Below are 14,474 nucleotides of genomic sequence, written 5' to 3'. Positions count from 1 at the left end.
AGTTACAAACTTATCATATTTTTTATTAGAATATCTTGTTTATTCTTTTCTAGTTTTAGAAACTAGTCCTTTTACTTTTCTATGTAACACACATATATATATATAATTTTTATTTATGTATCAAATATTTGAATAGTTCATTTTATTTAAATAGCTATTAAATATTTTTACGTGCATAAAAGTTATCCGTGCGTGTTTCTGTGCATTACCTATAGTCAGCATGGCTAATCTTTAAAGAAGGTTCGATATGTAACCTGGTATTTTACCACCAGACCACGGTACCTTGTCAAATTTATGTACGATTTTTATCACTTTTAAACGTAAGATTGTTGATTTATTTATATTTTTATTAGTGATTCTGTGATATTGTTTCACGCTCCTGAGAGTTTTTAAGGAGTTACCTGCCCTTTATTTATAAAAATAAATAAACCAACAATCTTCCTGAATTTAATTTGATAGCAAAATAAATAACTCAACCATCTTACATTTAAAAGCGATAAAAATCGTGCATAAAGTTGGCAGGATACCATGATCTGGTGGTAAGACGAGTTGGAACCTTGTTAAAAGTTTATCCATGCTAACGTCAGGTGATATCCAGAAACACGTGTGTCCATGGATAACTTTTATGCACGTAAAATATTAAATAGAATTTATTTGAATAAAATAAAATATTCAAATGTTTCATAAATAAATAAATAAAAATTATTAATAATAACAAATAATACGTCCCTAATGAACGGCCGTTTAAGGGTGTGCTGTTTATTTAATTTAAATCCTTTTGAAGTAATACATACGGGTCTTCAATGACTGACCACCTTATAAAAAACCCGTCTTGTTCAGCGAACTTTAGCAAGAATTCTTTTTCAATCCGGAGTCGTGCTCACTCATCATTTCATTTAAAAATCTTGGAGACTGTTCACGTTCGGTTGAGAAGGCCTTCCCTCTGCAAGCAGAAGGAATGCTTCTTGGGTTTGGGCGTTTTTAGTCTCTAGGATCTTCGAGTAATATAACGTTGCTGTATTTCATCGCTTCCCCCAACTTTTTCCCCATATATAACGTAACGCAATGTTATTTTTATTTGTACATATTTTCGATTCTCATTCATGTTTTTTTTCTCTCAAATCCCTCGATACAACTTTGTATAAAGCGAGGGCGAAACCGGTCAGCTGACTTCCCCTATTTATCTTTCTTTTATTCTCTTCACCCCGATACTTAATTTTAAACGTTGACTTTATTTTAAGCGTTTTAATCATGAATTTTCGTCTTCCCTTCATGATTGCAATATATATATATATATATATATATATATATATATATATATATATATATATATATATATATATATATATATATATAACTACTTAATTTACTCACATAAAATTAATATACGAAAGTATAAATTTATGCGTAAACTTTCATTTAAAAATCTTGGAGACTGTTCACGCTCGGTTGAGAAGGCGTTCCCTCTGTAAACAGAAGGAATGTCTCTTAGGTTTGAGCGTGATTAGTCTCTAGGATCTTCGAGTAATATAACGTTGCTGTATTTCAATCGCTTCCCCAAAATTTTTCTTCCCCATACATAACGTAACGCAACGTTATTTTTATTTGTACATATTTTCGATTCCCATTCGTGTTTTTTTTTTCTCAAATCCCTCGATACAGCTTTGATAAAGCGAGGGCGAAACCGGTCAGCTGACTTCCCAATTTTTTTTTTCTTTTCTTCTCTTCACTCCGATACTTTATTTTAAACTTTGACTTTATTTTAAACGTTTTAATAATGAATTTTCGTCTTCCCTTCATGATTGTATTATATACATTTTGAACCCCTCAAAGAATCATATATAAGTGTATATATATATGCATGTGTTTGTATATGTATATATATGCATGTGTGTGTATATGTATGTGCGTATATATGTGTATGTGTGTATATATATGTGTGTGTGTTTATATATATATATAGATATATATATATATATATATATATATATATAGATATATATATATATATATATATATATATATATATATATATATATATATATATATATTATTACATTTTCACCCCAAACAAGGCACATTGCCACTTTGGTGTAGGCGGCTACTATCAGGGTCAGCAACTACTGGTGCACTATGTAGGGATTTGGGCAGCAAGATGTCGGTTCACGTTGCACTTGAACTTCTGCATGTCAGTACAGTTAGGGAAGCAGGATCCTGGAATGGAATTCCAGAGTCTAGCGGTTCTGGGGAAGAAACTAATGGAGTAGAAAGATCTTTTACATCTACGGTGTGGGGGTGGGATTTAGCTGCCTGTCGGGTTTGTCGAGGGTGTCTGCGTCGTGGGGGCACAAGTGTCTGCAGTTCGTCAGAGCATTCACCATTAAAATACTTGTAGAACAAGCAGAGGGATGCAACGTTTCGTCGATGGGACAGAGACTGAAGCTTAGATGCCAGTTCAGGGCCTATCAGATTGGCGACTCTTTTTTTAACATTGTCTAGGAGCGAGAGACTAGTAGCAGATGCACCAGCCCAAATATGACAGCAATACTCTATACATGGGCGAATGGTGGCCTTATAAAGGTACAGGATACTTTCAGGTGTCAGTAGTTTTCTAGCATGGTAGAGAGAGCCCACCTTTTTCACAGCGGCACTGGCAATGTTTTCAATATAATTGTTCCAGCTCATGTTTCCTGTGAACGTTAGGCCAAGCAGTTTGAAAGATGTACTCTCAGACAGGGAGTCACTGGCCATTGCTATTGGTGGCAGAGAGGGTTTCTTGTAGTTATTGAAGGAAACCAGTTTAGTCTTGGCAGCATTGAATGTGACTATCCATTTATGTCACCATTCCACTACAGATTGGAGGTCATCCTCTAGTGTTTTTGCCATTTCTTTGGATATGTGTTCATTTGTTTTCCTGTCATGCCTGTTATAGAGTGTAGTGTCATCAGCATATATACCCATCTCAGAGGCAGTTTTGTCGGGGAGGTCATTAATAAATATCAGGAACAATAGAGGTCCAAGAATAGACCCCTGAGGCACTCCCGCATTTATATCACACTGTTTAGATGTTCGACCGTCGAGGACAACCTGGAGTTTTCTCTTATCTAAGAAGGATTTAATTATGCTAAGTATTCTACCAGTGATACCGTATGATTTAATTTTCCTGAGGAGACCCTTGTACCATACCCTGTCAAAAGCCTTAGATATATCTAGAGCTACCGCTCTGCCCTCTCCCGCTTTGTCCATTGAATGGTATATACGTTCAGAGATTACAGTGAGGATGGAACGGGCTTGTCTAAATCCGTATTGTTTTTCAGACAGAAGTTTAGCATCTGTAAGGTGCCGGACTAGAGCATGGTTAATTATGGTTTCAAATATTTTGGCGAAAAGTGGGAAGAGCTAATGGGGCGATAATTTGATGGGTCAGGTCTTTCGCCAAAATTCTTGAATATTGGTACAACAGAAGCAGTTTTCCAACAGCCCGGAAAGCATGATTCATTAAGGTATTTGTTGTAGAAGTTGGAGAGAACTGGAACTACTTCGTATGAGCACTTTTTTAATAGCACATGCTTTTGAAGTGTCAAGATTTTTTTATGATAGCATGCACCTGAGCTGGGGTGATTTTTAGATCGTCTAGCGTGGCATCTGTCCGCAAAGGAAAGTCAGGTAGGGGGTGGTTGGAAGGGTCCAGTGTGGAGTTGGAGGCAAACCGGCTGGCAAGCATATTAGCCTTGTCGGTTGCTGAGCAAACAACCTCGTGATTGTTGGTTAGCGGGGGAATTGTTAATTGCCCATTATTTACTACACTGTTGTAGATTTTCCAGAAGTCACGATTTCCTAATTTCTGTGCTTCGATGCGTTTTTTAGTGGTTTCAGTAAATTCTCTCTTGGCTGTCGCTATTTCTTTCTTAACATTACTTCTAGCTTCTATATACTTCTGTTTGTTTGAACTGGACTTATGTCGGTTAAATCTGTGGTATGCATGATGCCTTTCAGCAATGGCAGTTGCGCAAGTTGAAGTAAACTATTGGGGAGAGTGGGGCTTTCTATAAATTTTCCGCATGGCAACATGTGCTTCCATTGCTGTTTTGAACCATTCAGTGGTCTCAATTGTGCACTGTTCAGCAGGAAGAGAAAAAATATTTCCCCATGGGGCATCTCTAATAAGATCTCTGATGGCTTCACAGTCAGCCTTCTCGTTGTTTTGAGCACTGGCTCTTCAGTTTTGGGTCTAGAATTTAGGGCGATTTCTACCATTATTACCGAGTGGGCTGTCAGCATTTGTTGTACAATCCTCGGGTTTGTCTGTGTGTCTGTGTGTTGGTTCTTTATGTACTCGAAAACGGGTGGGTCAATTTTATAAAATTTTACACGGAGGTACTTTATGTGACTGACAGTGTTCTTAGATTGGTTTAGTATCGATAATCAAAATAATTTCATGAACAACGGAACATGCGATTTAACATCTCACTCAGCCTAACTTCACAAGTGTATTGTAGAGATTTCATTATCTAAGAAGCCAAAAGGTTTTACATAACATCAATTGTATGTTGTTTGATATGACAGGGGATGGGGGCGTTCGAAATGAATGTTTCTGATTTAAGCACAATTTCACCATGATACTTGACTTTTTACTTTTAAAACTTCAATTAAAGCCATTATTACCGCACAACTATTAATGGCAGGCGTATAAAATCAACAGTAGATTCTTTGATATGACAAGGGCGTGTTCGAAATAAGTGTTTCTGTTTAGTGCACAATTGAAGCATGATATTTAACTATTGCATTTTATACTTAAATCAAGCCATTATTTCCAAAAATAATTTAATCAATTCAACAGTAAGTTCTCCACAGTGCAATGTAAACTACAATATATTGTGAACCGTGAGAGGCATATCCAGCTTCCTTTAGGTGCATCGTTATGGGTCCCCTACTAGAGCATGCAATCAAACGATTTGATTTAAAAATGTGCTATTTCATCGATTTCGATAACAATAAAAATATGAGAGTGTGTAACATTTGTTGATCATCATTAAATCCTGGGCAACTCTGGGTCACCTTGTTAGTATATATATATATATATATATATATATATATATATATATATATATATATATATATATATATATATATATATATATTAAGTAATGTGATCTATAATTTAAAAGTTTTAAAAAAATTTTAAATTTAAAAATCAAAATTTAATTAAATTATAAATCAGTTTCATAAGAAGGAACAACAACAAAGTCAATTATCTGTACGATCGTTTCGGAAATCCGTGCTTTTTATTTGTGGTATACATGAAGTCACGTAGAACAATTATTTAAATAAATATTTAAATACTTTCCTTCTCATCAGAGGGTAGGAATTAGAAAAATGCGGGATCGGATTTTGCATGCAGAAGTATTTGATGAAACAACAATAATTGTTCTACGTGACTTCATGCATACCACAAATAAAAAGCACGGATTTCCGAAACGATCGTACAGATAATTGACTTTGTTGTTGTTCCTTCTTATGAAACTGATTTATAATTTAATTACATTTTGATTTTTAAATTTAAAAAAATTTTTAAACTTTTAAATTATAGATCACATTACTTAATATTGAATTAGCTCTAGGACATTTAACTATCGAGCTTATTATATATCTAAATTACAACGAGCATTTCCTGTATTTTAATTAAACTAGTAATTTCACTATTACATTAAAATACACTTAGCTCTTTAGACTATTATTCTAATCTCCTTTAAATTTATATATATATATATATATATATATATATATATATATATATATATATATATATATATGAGCAAATAGTTAATAAAATATGTTAAAACACTTTGCAATGAGTTAAAAACATATTTAATCTGAAAAGGAAACACTAGATAAATGGATAGTCCTTGATCCGTGGAGTTTCGAATAAATACTTTCCTTCTCATCAGAGGGTAGGAATTAGAAAAATGCGGGATCGGATTTTGCATGCAGAAGTATTTGATGAAACAACAAGTAAGTCAAAGATCTTACTTGAAAACAAAAAAAGTGAAGCAGAGGGAATATAGTGAAGAAAAAGGTGATTACACATGAATGGATAGTCTGGTGGAAAATAAAAAATCCAGTGATGGTAAAATCCAAATGTAAATCTTCAAGAAAGTGTATATATATATATATATATAAATATATATATATATATATATATATGTATATATATATATATATACAAATAAATATATATATAAATGAATATATAATATATATATAAATAAATATATATATAAAATAAATATATATAATATATATAAATATATAAATAATATATATATATAATATATATATAAATAAATATATAATATATATACACACACACATATATATATAAATATATATATAAATAAATGTATATATATTTATAAATAAATATATATATCTATAATATATATATATATATATATATATATATATATATATATATAAATGTGTATATATGTATTTATAAACATGAGGAATAAAAGTTATATATAACTTTATTATATTATCAGAGCAATAAGGAAAAGTAAAATATAAAAAGAAAACGAAATTTATTTAGGTCATACCGTGTGTGTGTGTGTGTGTGTGTGTGTGTGTGTGTGTGTGTGTGTGTGCGCGCGCGCGCGTGCGTGCGTGCGTGCGTTCTTCATTTGTTTGGTGGGTCAATTGTTGCTTTCTGGTTGAGAAAGCAAGATTTAATCCCGAAATTATCAAGTATGTTACACCATCTCATATATATATATATATACATATATATATATATATATATATATATATATATATATATATATATATATATATATATATATACTAGACTACCCGTGACCTATTGGGTCGGTATGTTATATTAGCTATGGAATTAATGTATGAGCGTGACACTTGTGGCGTAAAGAGAATAATTTTTTGTGACATAACAGAAACATTTCTATGAAAGTATATTAAAATGAAAAAAGAATATAGATAGATTCTCATTAGTCGTTCTGTTTATAATTGCTTAATTTAAAAAAAAAAACTTACAGCTATTGAATTATAAGTGGTTTGCCATACTTATAGGTAAATGTGCACTGGACAGATACCATAATACTTAAAGTTAAATTTAAATTTTGATATATCTTTTAATTTAAACACGAAAAAAAATCAATTGGGACGCTGAAAACGTTTTATTGTTACGTTGATTATTTATTTGTAACACAAATTGAAAAAAAACATTTTGTTGGGGTTATTTATTTATGTTGGTAGTGTAGAAGAAAATGTATGAATGTTTTTTTAAGAAAGTTGTATTAAAAAATTGAGAATAAATTAAAAAAAAAACGGTAAGGCGGTGAGTAAATCGCCGTTGTAAAATGCTCATATGGTTCTCAACGGGTTAAAGTAGATTTATTTGTAAGAAAATCGCGTTCAAATAACTTAAACGTAATACGGAAATAAACGATGTAAAAAAAAATGCAGAAAGTTTAACAATTGTTTGTTTGGATAATTTAAACACGAAAAAAAATTGGGACGCTGAAAAGGTACACAGTAAAACAATACGTTTTATTGTCGCGTTGATTATTTATTGTGTAACGCAAATTAAAATTAACATATTTTCGGCGTTATTTATTTATGTTGGTAGTGTAGAAGAAAATGTATGAATGTTTTTTTTTAATATGGTATATTAAAAAATGGAGAATAAATAAAAAAGGGGGAGGCGGTGGGGAAATTGCCTTTTAAATTGTTCTAATGGTTGTCAACGGGTCAATGTTGATTTATTTGTAAGAAAATTGCGACAGTATATTTGTAATACAGAATAGTTGTAAAATATCCCCACACTTCGTATGTTAAATAATAATTTCTAAATAATAACGTTAATATTTCAGTGCGCAGGTCAAATTCTGTCAGAGTAGCGATTTGTGTTTATTTGTTTACGCTGTTCTGGGTTTATGTTTATGTACACATACGCAATCGGAAGTCATAAACCGGATGTGGAGTTACAACACCCGTTACAAAGTCATTTGAGTTTTATAATTATATAGATTTTAAAATTAAGTTCCATATTTACTTATTTGCTGTGTAAAAGATATTTTAAAAAAATAAATAAATCTTATGAAGATTCCTTACTCAAATACTGTTTTCGATTGTTTTTGTTCATACTTTATTTCACCATTCCGTTTATTTCTGCATTGCTATTAGCCTTCATAAATAGCCACACACACACGCACGCACTCACATGTCATCATAAAAAGCAATATCTTTATCTCTCTCTCTCTCTCTCTATATATATATATATATATATATATATATATATATATAAAGCTGACTATGTGTGTGTGTGTGTGTGTGTGTGTGTGTGTGTGTGTGTGTGTGTGTGTGGTCACGAATAGGCTCCTATATGGTTGACTATTATAGAAAACTGATCACATATAATGATAGAAGATGTATCGAGACACAGAAATAGGTATGTTTGATCTGGCATAATGATGATTCTTAAAAATTGTGGTGTCTGCGTACGCGCCTGGTCCACAAAGTATGGAAATAAAAAAATTTTAAATTAAAAAAAAACGTTTACAAGTGTTTTTGATATAGATGTACATAAAAATACTTTGATAAGTATGTTTTAACTTAAATAGGGATGGTATAATAAAATTGTGGGGTCTGCGTTCGCACCTGGCCTCCATAGAATGGAAATAGGCACAAACTTTTATAAAGACTTTTCATATCTATCTGCGTAAGTATAGTTTGATAATTATGTTTCAGTTTGAAGAAATATGGTATAATAAAATTATGGGGTGTTCGTTCGCACCTGACCTCCATAGAATGGAAATATGTCACAAAGTTTAACAAGGTTTTTGAATATAGATCCACAGAATATTGTGATAAGTGTTTCAGTGTAAACAGGTATGGTATAATAAATTATGGGGTTTATCTATTTTATTTTTACTTTCATCATATTTTGCTTTGGTTTTAATACCTCCAAATTCGAAGCTATCTCTTTTCAACCCTTCCTTTTCATAACCTATCATACTTTCATAAATCAGAGTCCATTTTCTGTAGGCTGTTTTTGAACTCAGTCAACGACGGGTACTTTTGCTAGTATATATATATATATATATATATATATATATATATATATATATATATATATATTCTAGCAGGAAGATTCACGTGCCTCTCGCAGTGACTTAGTTCACAATACATTGTAGTCTACATTACACTGTAGAGAACCTATTGTTGATTTTATAAAATTATTTTTATATAGTGGCTTAAATTAAAGTTTAAAACGCAAAAGTCAAGTAACATACTTCAATTGTGTTCTAAACAGAATAATTCATTTTGGGCGCGCCTCGTCACATCAAAGGACCTACTTGTTGATTTTATACCTGGCCTTACTGCTTGTGCGGTGATAATGGCTTTATCAATTTAAGTTTAAAATAAAGAATTTAATTACTATCGTGCACTTGTGCTTTAAATAGAAACATTCATTTCGAACGCGTTTACGTCATATCAAAGAACCTACTGTTTATTTCATATGTGTAGCCTTTCAGCTTGTTTGATAATAAATCTTCATACACATCTTGTGTAAGGTGTTAACTTTGGTTAAAATCGCCTGTTCCTTTTTTCATTGGATTATTTCGATTATCGATATTTACCTAAGACATTCCGATACAATACCTATCTAGGAACACTGCCAGGCATATAATGAACTTTCGTCTAAATTTCATAAAAATTGGCCGAGCTATTTTGGAGTCCATAGGGAACTCACTCTCTCTCTCTCTCTCTCTCTCTCTCTCTCTCTTTCTCTCTCACACACACACACACAAATACAAAGTTCCTTTTTATATACTAGTAGAGATAGAAATATAGCCGTTTATTATGGAATGGAAGAGTTTGAATTATATATATATATATATATATTTACCGTGAAAATAATGGCCTCTTCATATGGGAGTTAACATCTTCGATATAGTCATTTATTTTTCGTTTGAATATTTGTGTTTGAATCGTTACATTAATGTGTCCTTTATAATTGGCAATAGTTGTGAAAGAACCTACGTACGAGATGTGTTCAAAGCCTTTAACAACTTAATCCGGCCTTATTGACACGGCGCACATATCATTAAGAAACAAGTACATACATTACAATCATATAGGCGTGCTATTTCGTGCGCACCAACACATATACACAAAGGCGAATACATCCGTCTCCTTTCTTACAAGTCCAGGACCCGTACTGCCGTAGCTTTTTTTGTCGAGCTGTGATATTCCTTCTGTTCATCTCTAAAAAGTCCATCTTCCCAGACCTTGCTCTCTCGCTTTGGGAAGGAGTTAGTTTATAGCTAACGATCTGGGGCGCCCTCGCCGAGGAATGCCGGCGTGACAGCTCAGACGATTGATAAGCAGCCAAAGTGCATCACGTCTTGTGTATTGGCTTATTCCCTTAACCTTCCGACGATGGCGGAGCCAAACCGCCAAGTCCCAGCGGGCTTGGGATGTCAAAGTTCAAAGTGTAGTATCTGTTCCGGCAGATGCTGCAGTCAAAGTTATATGTGGGAGCAACCTCACATATAAGACCATTGCTTTTGAGCAATCAGTTTTGGTCAATGTAGGGGAAACCCTTCATATCAATTGTCACTATTCAGCAAAGTATTTTTCGTTCTTATCAGCCAAGTTCTCAAGATAAAACAATGTTAAGTCATCGTCTCATTCTGACTTTGTTTATTTTCTTTCATAAACAATGTCAGCTTTAAAAGCTAAATTAATGCAACCGTTCAAAAACAAATATTAAAAATAATTCAAGTAGATGGAGGGTCAGCTGATGGTCTACTTGTGTTGCATGTCTGGCATTCTGCATGACCACTTGTTCAGCACCCCTTACCTAAACTGAAACTCTTAAAAAAAAATGATGACAGTACAATCTAAAATTACGCTTAAACCAGGAAAAACTCAAACAAAACCAAATTGCCTCCTCCCTTGAGGCTTGCATTTACGAAAATCCGTGGGCTTAGAACTAATTTAAATGATGTGGAAGCATTTCTCCTAACAAACACCCCGGATATCTTAGCACTAAGTGAGACTAACCTACACTCCTCTATCCCTTCTAACTACTTTAACATGCCTGGATATCTCCCACTCTGCCGTAAGGACTCTGACAGACATAGGCGAAGGCTTGGAGTCTATATTCGAAACACCCTCCCCTTGACTAGAGAAACATAACTAGAATCGGACGATCAAGCCTTTATGTGCTTTAGACTTAACATACAGCATAACATTAGCTACTTTTATTTTCTCTACCGCTTTCTCTCGATCCAGGACGGTACCCTAATAAACAAAGTCTTTGACAGCATAGATACAGCACTTTCCCTCAACACTAGCGCACAAGTGTATGCGTTTGGTGACTTCAATGTCCACCACAACAACTGGCTTGGATTTTCTACTTACACAGACGCAGCTGGTAGCACAACACATAGCTTCTCTATATCTCATTCCCTATCACAGATGGTTACGTTTCCAACCCGTTTCCCTGACCAGCAAGAACAACACGCATCACTTTTAGATCTGTTTCTGACCACAGTTCCCCATGATTGTGTTACAAATGCCCACGGCCCACTTGGGAATGCTAATCATGTAGTGATATTAGTTGAAATCGTCCTAAACTCTAGAGCCAAAACGGAAGAGCCATTGCTCAAAACAACGAGATATTATAAAAAGGCTGACTAGGAAGCCACCAGGAATCTCATCAGAGACGCCCCTTAGCGAAATATCTTTTCACTTCCAGGTGAACAGTGCGCAATTGAGACCACTGAATAGTTCAAAACAGCAATTGAAGCACATGTTTCCACGCGGAAGATTATAGCAAGCCCCACTCTCCCCAATGGTTTACTTCTACTTGTGCAGCTGCCATCGCGCAAAGGCAGCATTCATGCCGCAGATTTAACTGACATAAGTCCAGTTCAAACAAACAGAAGTATATAGAAGCTAGAAGTAACGTTAATAAAGAAATAGCGACAGCTAAGAGAAAATTTACTGAAACCACTAAAAAGCGCATCGAAGCACAGAAATTAGAAACCCGTGACTTCTGGAAAATCTACAACAGTGCAGTAAATAATGGGCAATCAATAATTCCCCCACTATCCAACAATCCTGAGGTTGTTTGCTCAGCAACCGAGAAGGCTAACATGCTTGCCAGCCGGTTTGCCTCCAACTCCACACTGGACCCTGCTAATCACCCCCTCACTGACTTTCCTTTGCGAACAGACGCCACAATAAACGATCTGAAAATCACCCCTTCTCAGGTGCATGCTATCATAAAAAATCTTGACACTTCAAAAGCATGTGGACCTGATCTCATCTCGGCTGTGCTATTAAAAGAGTGCTCTGCCAAAGTAGCTCCAGTTAACTGCTTCTGTGGTACCAGTTTTCAAGAATTCTAGCGAAAGAACTGACCCAGTAAATTACCGCCGCATTAGTCTCCTCCCACTTTTCGCTAAAATATTTGAGTCTATAATTAACCAAGCTCTAGTCTAGTCCATCACCTTACAGATGCTAAACTTCTGACCGACCAACAATATGGATTTAGGCAAGCCCGTTCCACAGAAAACATCTTTACTGTAATCTCTGAGCGTATATACCATTCACTGGACAAAGCGGGGGAGGGCAGAGCGGTAGCTCTAGATATATCTAAGGCTTTTGACAGGGTATGGCATGAAGGTCTTCTCAGGAAAATCAGATCATACGGTATCACTGGTAGAATACTTAACATAATTAAATCTTTCTTAGATAAGAGAAAAATCCAGGTTGTCCTCGATGGTCGTACATCTAAACAATATGATATAAATGCGGGAGTGCCTCAGGGGCCTATCCTTGGACCTCTATTATTCCTAATATTCATAAATGACCTCCCTGACAAAGTTGTCTGTGAGATGGGTATGTATCCTGATGACACCATGCTCTATAACAGACATGACAGGAAAATAAATGAACACATATCTAAAGAAATGGCAGAAACACTAGAGGATGACCTCCAATCTGTAGTGGAATGGGGAGAAAAATGGTTGGTCACATTCAATGCTTCCAAGACTAAACTGGTTTCCTTCAATAATTACAAGAAACCTTCTTTACCACCAATAGCAATGGCCAAAGACTCTTTATCTGAAAGTACATCTTTTAAACTCCTTGGCCTAACGTTCACAGGAACCATGAGCTGGAACAATTACATTGAGAGCATTGCCAGTACCGCTGGTAGGCTCTCTCTACCGTGCTAGAAAGCTACTAACGCCTTAAAGTATCCTGTACGTCTATAAGGCCACCATTCGCCCATGTATGGAGTATTGTTGTCATATTTGGGCTGGTGCATCTGCTACTAGTCTCTCATTCCTAGACAAGGTTCAAAAGAGAGTTGCCAACCTAATAGGTCCTGAACTGTCATCTAAGCTTCAGCCTCTGCGCCATCGACGAAATGTAGCATCCCTCTGCCTGTTCTACAAGTACTTTAACGATGAATGCTCCAAAGAACTGCAAGCATTTGTAACCCCTCGACGTAAATACCCTCGACATATCCGACAAGCAGCAAAATCCCACCCCTTCACAGTTGAGATCCCTATATGTAAGAGAGCCTTCTACTCCAGTAGTTTCTTGCCCAGAATCGCTAGACTTTGGAATTCCCTTCCGGGTTCCTGCTTCCCCAACTGTACTGACATGCAGAAGTTCAAGTGTAACATGAACCGACATCTTGCTGCCCAAATCCCTACATAGTACCCCTGTAGCGGATTTCCCTGATAGTAGCCCCCTACATCAAAATGGCAATGTGCCTTGTTTGGGGTGAAAATGTAATAAAAAATAATATTAAAGATATTAACTCTCAAATGAAGCGGCCATTTTTTTCACGGCTAGCATTTTATTTTTTGTTTTTGTTTTTTGTAGCGGTGACAAGTCAGTGTTGTTCTCTTTTAAATCAAACCGGACAACGTATTTTTGTGTGTTTTTTGGATATGTCTTTTTATTTATTTATTTCATTTTTAGGAAATGGTTCCATTGCCATCTACGTTCAACCCATTAAAACTCTCCTTCACCAACAACTTATAAAAAAACAACTCCCATAAACCTACAACTAACTATAAGTCCGAGTTGCCACAGCCCCAAAAATATTTTCACCGAACTAAGGAAGAAAGTAGCTTGGGAGTTCTCTGTCACTCAGACTTGTTTTTTTTTTTTAACTCAGGTTCACCCCTAATAAGGCATATCGCCACTTGGTTGTAAAGGGCTACTATTTGGGATCATACCTAGGAAAGATTAATAAAATGTTGTTTTACGTTGCATTTAAACTTCTGCATATCAGTACAGTCAAGGAAGCAGGTAGAAAGAAGGGAAGTCCAAAGTTTAACTGTTCGAGGGAACAAACTATTAGAGTAGAAAGCTTTCTGGCATTTAGGGACCTCAAGAAATGTTCAGCTGAGCTAGCCCCCATACTT

This window comes from Euprymna scolopes, chromosome 11, assembly GCF_053919585.1.
Source record: "Euprymna scolopes isolate OS-2025 chromosome 11, ASM5391958v1, whole genome shotgun sequence".
NCBI classification, from domain to species: Eukaryota; Metazoa; Mollusca; class Cephalopoda; order Sepiida; family Sepiolidae; genus Euprymna; species Euprymna scolopes.
Note: the sequence above shows the minus strand (reverse complement) of the source record.